The 9,812-nt window shown below is 44.1% G+C and overlaps 1 protein-coding gene across 1 annotated transcript in view; it reads left to right on the forward strand.

Moving 5' to 3' along the window:
* The first annotated feature begins 6 nt into the window (after nt 1-6).
* The window catches only part of CDCA7L (cell division cycle associated 7 like), a 20,188-nt gene continuing 10,382 nt past the window's right edge, over nt 7-9,812 (forward strand). The window contains exon 1 of the mRNA XM_042888613.1: nt 7-66. The gene's annotated coding sequence lies outside the window, so the exon portion shown is untranslated. The remainder of the gene's footprint in view (nt 67-9,812) is intronic.

Here is a 9,812-nt window from a genome sequence, read left to right on the forward strand (position 1 = left end):
GCTGGCCCGGTAACGCGGGCAACGGCGGCTGGCCCGGTAACGCGGGCGGCGGCGACTCGCGGCAAGGTGAGAGCCCTCGCAGGCCGAGACGGGCGAGCGGGCGGGCGGGGAGGTGCTTCCCGCCTCGGCAGCGGCCTTTGTCCGCGGGGCTGGGGGCGCCTGCCGTGCCGCGCCAAAACAGTCCGTGAAGCGCAGCCCCTCCACGTGGCGCGGCGCCCCCCGCGCCCTGCCCCGGCTCCTCCTACAGGGAGGCCCGGTGTCGCGGTTGAACCGCGCCGCGTTGGGCGCGGAGGCGGCGGCGTGGCTTTGGGCTGCTTTGTGGCGTCCCCTTTGTGTAACGAGGGGCAGAACCTTAAGGAGCGTCTGTCTATCTAATTCTGCCCTTTTTAGTCTGGAAGCGAGTCCCTGCCGTGGTGCTGCAGATACACGGCTGAACCACGTGAACGCAGTGGGTGTTGGAGGCGGTGGAACCGTCGCAGGTGTGATCAGTGCCCCGAAGCGAGCTCTGGTCCCTGCCAGCTGAGTGCGTGAGGCTGCTCTGCAGCTCGGGGCCTCAGGTCTGCCAGTGTGTAGAGGGCCTCGGGCTGCTCGCGTGGTGCTGCAAAGTCTGTCTGCGTGCTTGTGATCCTTGTGGGAGCTCGTTTCTGGCACAGCAAGGCCTGTGGCTTTCCATGGTTCCCGCTCCTTGTGGCATACTGACTTGTGGGTTTGTCGGAGCCAAGAGGTAGCGGTCAAGGTTTCCCTGTCTCTGAGGTGATGTGGCCTATGCAGGCTGCTGAGTTAGTACAGTAAGTACTAAATGTGAGTAAATGCATGCCCCTGTTGTAAGCAGTTGCCAAGTCAGTCAGTCAGTGCGTTGTGTTGAGTTGTGATGCACTGTTGGATCTGTTCCCTGTCCCAGAGGCTGATTGGAAAAGTTTTGGCACAGCAGCTTTGGTTCCTGGAGCCGGTTACAGGAGTGCTGATGGATGGAGCACCCACAGGGCCTTGGGCCTGGCAGCCCAGACATGAGGAGCATGCTGAGCACCCTGGTTCTCTGAAGAAGCAGAGATCATCTGGTCCCGCCCTCATCTTCTGATACCTCACTGGGGCAAGGATTGTTTTCACTTACGTTCACAGTCCTTTTGACTGTGTGATTCTCCTGTGTACAGGACTAGACCTTCCATTGCTTTTGCATGATGTTTAAAATGAAGCGCCTGTACAATGCTGTTTGCCATTATGGCTCCAGTAAGAAGATCAGGCTTTTGTAAATCGCTTTGCGGTTTGGTTTGGCACCTAACAGCATTCTGGCTGGAGGCCTCCATTCCTGTGATGATGGTGGTAAATGTCAGATTTGAAGCGCTTCTCTCTTCAGTTGTTATTTGGGGATGCAGCACCTCAGCCCTTGGGTGGCATTTTTAGGTCTGTGTGCTCAGCTCAGAGCAAATTGAGGTTTTCCAGCAGGAAATGGAGGTGCGAGTTTGCACATGTTTAGACTCTGTTAACATTCATTTGATATTAAACTGGGATTACTTCAGTTTGACTAAAATGAGTAAACAAAGCTGAGCATTACTGAATTTAGCCACCTGCTTCAAACAGGAAAACAACCTAATTAATTGGTTGGATTTTTGTTGTTGTTTTGTTTTTGCCTAGTAGAAGCAAAGATCGCTCCCTGCTCTCTCACCCATGATGTTCTCCTGAACCTTGTTGTTACAGAAGAATGTGTAAGTGTGGGACCAAAACTAGTATTTAAACCTGTTACAGGGCAGACAGTGGCATACAGGTATCCACCAGAAGTCGAAGTGTGCATGCAGGTTTGTTCTCCTTTTGACCTGACTGGGAAAACCTGGCTGTTTGCCTTGCAGAATGAGAAGTTGCATCTGCTTTTGGAATCAGTATGGTTGACTTTCAAATGGGGACATCAGAATTCTTGCTGTTGATGTGGAAAGTAAAACATCTTGCCTCAGGCTTTTCTTCTTGTTTTTGCCTAACACAGGAGGAATTTCTGGGGACAGCAGTTAGAGAAACCTTGGGACTGTAGGAGACCTCAGGTGCCTTTCTTTCCATCAGTTGTGTGGGGAGTGCCAGCAGCAGATCTGACATCCCTCTCAGCCTTGCTTTCCTTCCTTGTGCTTTGCCTCTGGTGACTCTGTCACAAATGAACTATGTGCTCTCAGTTCCCAGTAGTACCTCTCATGGCAAGCTGCCTGATTCGACGGTATTCTGTGTGCACCTGTGATCTTTCTGCAGATCTAAAGAAGGGGAATGCGAGGGATGGGAATAGCTTGAACTTTCATCTCCTGCTAAGTAAAAACGTACTCACGTGTGGTAATTCTGAAAATAGTTGGATTGCATGCTGTTGGTAGCGGGTAGTATTCTGCTTTTGAGAAGTGCTTTGTGGGTGCTTGAAAGGAGTAATGGTATTTTAAGTGCTAAAATAACTGGGCTCAATAGACATAACATTTCTTATCAAGGATGATACTTTTTCTGTGTATTTTCTTCAGATTTCACTTGAATTTTAGTACTTTATGTAACTGTTATCTGTAAAAGACAGTATTTCTAAAATCTGCAACATTATAGCAGACTTCCATTTGCTCTGTGGGCTTTTTCATGTTGAAATATTTTCTCTGAGTGAGCTTGAATTGTTCATCACCTCTGAGTCTTCCTGTCTTTTTTTTTCTTTTTTTTTTTTTTGAGGTTTAGTAGCAAAAAAAAATCTGTCTTGAAGAGCCTGCATCCATCAAGTGCTTAGAGTACTATTTTAACATCTTTGTTTAGGCATGTGTGTATTTTCTTTCTTCGTACATGACACTTTGTTGGCAAAGTTAAAATGATAGGCTCGGATGAATCGGTTATGAATCGGTTTCTGAATGTGCTTTAGTTGAAAGTTAATAATAACTAGCAACACTAAGCAAGTGGCTTCGAGGACAAGAAATGGAGAACTCATTGTGGCAGAGGTTTCCAGAGCTAGCTCATCTTTGATATCTGTTTGCTTATGTTGGCCATAACGTTGACTTGAGAGGTGTAGTTTCATGTAAAGGAAGGTGCAGAGGCGTGTGTAGATGAGTCTCTGCCTAGCTTTGGTCTGCTGTGGGTGAGCAAACCTGCAGTCTGGACTTTAAGGTTAATAAAGGCCTGTTTGGAGGCGCTGCTTTTTCACAGTGAATTAGAAATTACACCTGAAGCCTGCACCCATGTTAAGGAGCAGAAATACTCTTTAATTCACATCCCAATTACTTATAGGAGCTGTTTGATATCAGATTTGTGCTGATGGAGTTACCGACTTTGCGTAGAGATATGGTTCTGTAGGGATGGATGCAAGCCTTAATTCGGTAAGTTTTTAAACTCCTGGATTAAGTCCATTTTAGGTGTACTTGGTATTCTGCCATTAATCTAAGCCATTATGTAAAAACGGGGCTCACTGATGACTTAATGGGATTCTTCATTGGCAGACTGCAGAGAGCAACACACCAAAAAACTGTTGAAGTTCTGCAGTAGGCTACTTAAATCACTACCTTGGTATTTGAGAACACACAAACTTTTTCAATAGAAGATTTTTTTTCCTTTGTTTAAAATTGGTAATTGTACTTCCATTAACGGCTTCTCTGGTGAAGATGCAGAAGTAATAGACAAAGAAGGAATTAAGCACACAGCAATTGCAGCAGTGGCTAACTCAGTTGTACATTAGCACAGGAACGTTGTGGCTCCTGGAAGCAATTTATAACAAGAAGCTCACAGCTCCTTGTGTGTTTTGCCATTAAAATACACAGTGCTTCATTTTTAAGGTTGTGCTGTATTGTCTGAATTCTGTCATAGCAGTGGAACTAAATTCTGGCAGCTTGCTTTAAGAGATGGGGGTGAGAAAATAACCAAGAGAGTTCAAATACAGACAGTATGACTTCTGTGGCAGTGCATTGTGTTGTGCTGTTTTGTGCCTGCAAGGGTCACTGGTTTAGAGATGAATTCTGCTCTTGCTCAAACAATAGTAAATCCATTTTGAAGTCTACATTGATTATAGAAAAGCAGAGTAAGAGTGAATTTAAGCCCACGTATGCCCATAACTGTGTTTATTTCAGAGAGCAAAGCTATGGTCAAGTGTACAAGATCATGGGTAAGGAACTCCTTGCTAGCTGGCTGCTTATCTCACTTGTGTTCTGAGGTCTACCCAGAGCAATGGCTGTCGAGCACTGCAAACAACAAAAAGGCTTGTTGTAATGAAAAATAGTGTGCATAAGATGCAGACCTTGCTCTGGGGATGTAGGAAATGAATGTCTGGGTGTTGGTTAGCAATTTGGACTTGCCTCCTCAAGCACTTCTGTGCATGGCAGACTGGTAGTGGTGTGTGTGAAAACTGCATTCTGAAACTCAGTGGAGGAAGGAGTAGGAGGTCAGTGAGTGCAAAATGCCCTCTGCCTTGTTTTTTAAAGCTGTGCCTTCTCACTCTGTCCTTCCATTCAGAAACCCTAACGTAGCCTAGGTGAGAGCTGGCTGAAGGCTTCCTTAGTAACCTGTGATGAAAAGAGGCTTACCTGAAATGGTTGATGAAGTACATGATGGTAGGAAATGTTCAGCTCTGGTGATACAAGTTCCTTTTGGTGCTTGGGCCGAAGTTGAACTCTTACACAGTGACTTTTGTCACCTCGGGAAGTGCCTTTGGCAGTGCTTCTTGGTGGCTAAGTCTGGAGCTTCTAGCAAACAAGCATTCTTGATTAATCCGCATTTTCCCTTTCTTACCAAGTATCTCAGAAAAAACTCCAGATAAATAATGAAGGAGGAACAGGAGTTGCATTGGTTTTATTTTGGAGTTATCTAAGTGATGGCTAAAATGCGTAATGGCGCTGTTACCAGGTAAAATGGTAAGGTCTTTCTGTACTTCTTCAGCGTTTCATTGCATCTGAATGCATGATCCTCAATTCTCTGATCACAGGGCAACAAAAGCTCAGGAGTAGCAATAGGTTTCGCTACAAGTAAAGGCCGCACCTCAGCACTTACAAGATGTGGGCGTGTGTGTATATTTGTGTCTGAGAAGCACTACTGTGGAGTTTAACAGTCTCCGTATTACATCCCCTTCCCTCCAAAATCTGAAGTCTGTATTTAAACAGCCTGCACCAAATTTTCTGGAGTTTAGTTAAATGAGATGCAGTTTTGCTACGCGTGGTTTATTTTGTAATGTATGTTTGCACTTGAATAGGAATGTAAAAATAAGTTGTGCTGTTGCCAGTTTGAGTTTTTCTATTAAATTGGCATGTCTGATTCATATCTTCTGTCTTGTTTTGAATTGGAAACAGATATCCAAAGGAGTAACTGGTAGTTTAAATGCCCTCAGTGACACTGAAGATTTTCTGGGGGTTCCAAAATGATGCTTCCAGGCAGAGGTTATTGTCTGAAGACAGCTATGGTAGTTTTGATGCCCCTTTTTTTTTTTTTTTCTTTTTTTTTTTTTCCCCCCCTCCTGAATCATAGAATCGTAGAATGGCCTGGGTTGAACTGGGTTGAAAAGGACCACAATGCTCATCTAGTTTCAATCCCCCTGCTATGTGCAGGGTACCAACCACCAGACCAGGCTGCCAGAGCCACATCCAGCCTGGCCTTGAATGCCTCCAGGCATGGGGCATCCACGATCTCTCTGAATCTAGGGTAGGAATGGATTGCTGTGGCCCAGATGCGCTCTCCTGGTGCAGTTGTAATCTGAGCCTGTATCCAGGCTGCATGAGCCATAACTCCCAGCAAAACAAGGAATCTGAGTTTGTCATATTAAAGAAAAAAACAAATTTAAATAAACTTCCTATCCTTTCCAAGTTTTGATGGTAGCTTTTAAAAAGTGCTTCATAGTATTAGAAAGAAAATGCGTTTCACTAGAAGGAGAGCCCAAACGGAATAGGCAAGTGTAATAGGAGAGAAATAGGAAAGAATATGACCATCCTAGGATCACTGCTCTGGATAAATAGGACAAGTGGAAATACATGGGAATAGATTGGTTTTGTGAGTATCCTTGCAGATTTCAAAGTATGCATTCCAGACATTAATATCCCTCTGTTACTGTTTCTGCACTGAAATTACTGTTGTAGTGGTACTGGCCCAGAGAGGCTGTCTCTGGGATTTGCTAGTTCTCTTCTGTCTTAGTTATAGCTTGGATAATCCTGATTATTTGATGTTTTGCTTTCTCTTATTTGATGTCTGGAAGTACCTGCTCTGTTCGCAAGGAATGACTGATCTGCTGTCTTGGCTGCCAGAAGATTCCGTTTTCAATCTTTTAGAAGCTTAAATACTTGATAGATGTGGCCTGATGTTCTGCAAGAGAGTTTTTACTGAAGTACAGTCTGTTTTGTTTTGAAGCCCGTCATGTTAAACATTGCTAGCACTAGTCATCTTCCTTGTCTTCAGCAAAGGGAACAAACAGAGTGAGTCTTGCTGATGTATGTACTGTGTGTACTATTTCTGAGCAAATACTGGAGAGATTTGTACGAAATGTGGAAGCTGTTTGGAAGTAGAGCTGTAGTCTACACTACGGGGATATATGGTATCTTAAGAAGTGAAATATGCTGAGCTCTGAGTCGCTTTGTGATCTTGTTGCTCAGTGGGTGTTCTGTTGGCTTGAAACAGACAGGTGGTGGCTTGCTGTTACATTTGTGGCTTCATGCTGGGTGTGCAGAATGATTAATGAAGAAGTGGTGGTAGGTTCTTGTGTGGGATCCTGTGCTTCTCTGCCTGCTTGGTGACTGCAGGCACCTTACTTCATTCTGCCTTGGTTTCTCAGTGTATGAGAAGGAGGTTATGATAATGATCTCTGCTGCAAAGGGTTTTAAAATCCTATGATAGAAAGCGTTGTGTAAGTGCTAAGTACTGTTACCGTGTGCTTCTAGGAATCCCACAGTATTCCCTGCTCCAAGTGAGATGTGTTCAGAATTTACAGCTGGCACTGCAGGCTCTCACCAGAATCCCCTGATCCCTTTCCATGGGGCTGCTCCCCAGTCTGTTGTCACCCACCTTGTACGAGTAGCTGGGGATGTCCCATTCCAGGTGCAGAATTCAGTGCTTTCTCTTGTTAAATTTCATATGGTTTCTGATTGCTCAGCCCTTTAATTTGTCAGGATCTCTCTGCAATGCCTTTCTACCCTTCCTTAAGGGAGTCAACAGCTCCTCTGTTTAATTGTCATCCACAAACTTAGTATACCTTCAAGTCTTGTGTCATAGTCACTGATGACAATAATAAAGAGAATTGGCCCTAAAACTGAGTTCTGCATGACTTCCGACATTTTGGAATTGTCTGTTCCTGTGCTTTTAAGAGGTGATATTAAAGAGATCAGCACTGTTGAACCTCATTGCAGTTCCGTGGGAACCTTGTTAGCTAGTTCTGTGAGCAGCCTGAAGCTGCTCTCCCCATAGCCAGGGTTGAAGTTTTGGTCAGCTCCCTTTGTACCTCTACCAGGAAGCTATCTGTAAAGTGTTTTAGGAGACTCCTGAACCTGTTTTTATAAGCTGTGTGATATTTCCTGTTAATGTCTGTCAAGTTAAACTCGCCCATAAGGACAAGGGTGGCTGATCTGGAGGTATCTGTTAGTTATAGAACAAGTTATTGATGTTGTCATCTTGGCTGGGTGTCCTAAAGCAGACTCCTTCAAGGACATACATTTCATTTGCTTATCTCTTAATCCTTATCCAGGCTCTCAATTGCATCATTTTCAGCTGTGAGCTCAGCCCTTTCCTTAAGTGCCACCCCACCTCTACTGGCTTTCCTGTCTAGCCTAGAGCTGTCCATCATGACATACCAATCACAGAATTCTGCATCCCAGGTTTCACTCTGCCAGTGATGTTATAGCTCTGGGACTGAATCAAGCCTTCTGGAATTATTTGAGTTGGAAGAGACCTTTAAAGATCATTTAGTCCAACTCCCCTGCAGTGAACAGGAACACCTACAGCTAGATCAAGTTACTCAGAGTGCTGTGCAGGCTGACCTTGAACGTCTTCAGGGATGGGACATCCACCACCTGTCTCAGCAACCTGATCCAGTGCCTCACCATCCTTATTGTAAAGCTCCTCTTGCTTCTTCCTCATGCTGCCTGCATTGGTGTACAATCATTCAAAAGTGCTTCATTATACCTAGCATCTTGTGGAGAAGAGTGAAGGATCTCACTAGCTCTTAGTCCCTCAAATTTTGGTGTGCCATTCTGTAGTTTATCACTGTTGAGACTGATTTTTATCCCTTTCCCTCTTCAGTCTTGTTTAAAGCCCTGCAGAAAAATCCTTTTTCTCTTCTAAGAAAGGTGCATCCCATCAGGCATCAAGAAAGCCTGATGTTGTGTTGATAACTCCAAACAAAGCTCAAAATTTGGCCAGTGATGCCAGCCTTCTAGCCATATGTTGATCAGTTGGGGTTGCCTGAGCCTCTCAGTAGTGTTCTCTGCTGCTGGGAGGATAAAGGAGAACATTGCCTGCGTGATGATTCTTCACTGAGATGAAAGCTCATTAATGGGTAATAATCAGAGGTCTGTAGTAGGTTAATGAGTTTTCTAGTAACATCTCTTACCCATGCCCCAGAGAGGCAGAAGGCTTCCCTTTAGGCTCCTTGAGTAAAGATAAAAAATTCAAGAATTTGGTGTGAAGAGCAAAAATGGTGAGGTCAGAAAAAATGCAGTGGTGGCTGGGAGGAGGAGAGGCAGCTGCCTTGCAGATGTGGAGTGGGATCTTCCTGCATCAGGCAATCCCTTGGTTGTCAGTGAACAATTGCATTCATAAATATTGACCAATGTCTCTGTCTTTCCTCTGAGATTTCTGCACTCCATCTCCCGTAATCTCTGCGCTTCTGATGAGTTTCAACGGTTTCTGCAGTAGATATCCCTGATGGTTATTTCACTGTGTGCAGACCATTATTCGCATGGCATAGCTTTAGGTGCATTATTTTCAGCCACTTTGGCTAACAAACTAATTAAGATTCTCCCCCCCCTCCCCTCCAGCCACTCTTTATCCTTCGTTGTGGAATTTCAAGGAAACACAGAATACATACAAACTTCTGTTTGCCTCTGAGAAATGCAATTTCACTTTAACTTCCCTATTGTGTTTGTTCCTTTCTCAAACAGCTGCACTGCAGCTATCAACAAAAGAGTTAAGCAGTTTTGCTCACAGAAAACTCATTCTAATTATCCATAATAACTCGAGGGAGATGTTTAAATGTAAAGAAACAGCGTATGTTGTAGCTGTATGTATGTATGTATGTATGTATTTTCGCTGAATGTACTGTATCTGTTTTTCACCAGATATTATCTTAATGTAAAGAAGTGTGTAATTAAAGTCAGGAATAGGAGGGAATTGAAGAGAACAATAAAGATATTCAGCAATTGCATCATATGAAAGGTCATTTTTGTATCCTAGGTGGGAGGAAGTCACAGCAGAGGAAAACTGGGGAAAGAAACTTAAATGAATGTTGTAGGCTCTCAAAAAGCAGGTGTGGTGTGAACATGTGTGTTCCTACTATGAACAGGTATTTCAGTGGACTCACAGGGATGAGTTGACAAATGGTCTGCTGATTCTGATTAGAAGTATGGAAATACAATTCTGATTTAGTAAATGCACTGTGTTTAAAGATGTCAAAATAAGCACTAGACTTGTCCTGTATTTGGTATGTGAATATACATGTACTGGGAAGCATTCTAATGAGATTTTATTCTTTCATGGACTGGCATTTCATTTCCTAGTCTGTGGGTAGAATCTGGGGTCAGTCTAGAACTCATTTGAACAGTAGAAGTGAACTGCACTGCTAAAGGGAAGCTGAGCAGTTGGAAGGCGGAGGGATTTTAGTTAGACTACTGAGTGCTTTTTTTTTTTTTTTTTTTTTT

The sequence above is a fragment of the Lagopus leucura genome, unplaced genomic scaffold (genome assembly GCF_019238085.1).
Source record: "Lagopus leucura isolate 7727_CA_CO unplaced genomic scaffold, USGS_WTPT01 Super-Scaffold_100157, whole genome shotgun sequence".
In the NCBI taxonomy this organism is placed as follows: domain Eukaryota; kingdom Metazoa; phylum Chordata; class Aves; order Galliformes; family Phasianidae; genus Lagopus; species Lagopus leucura.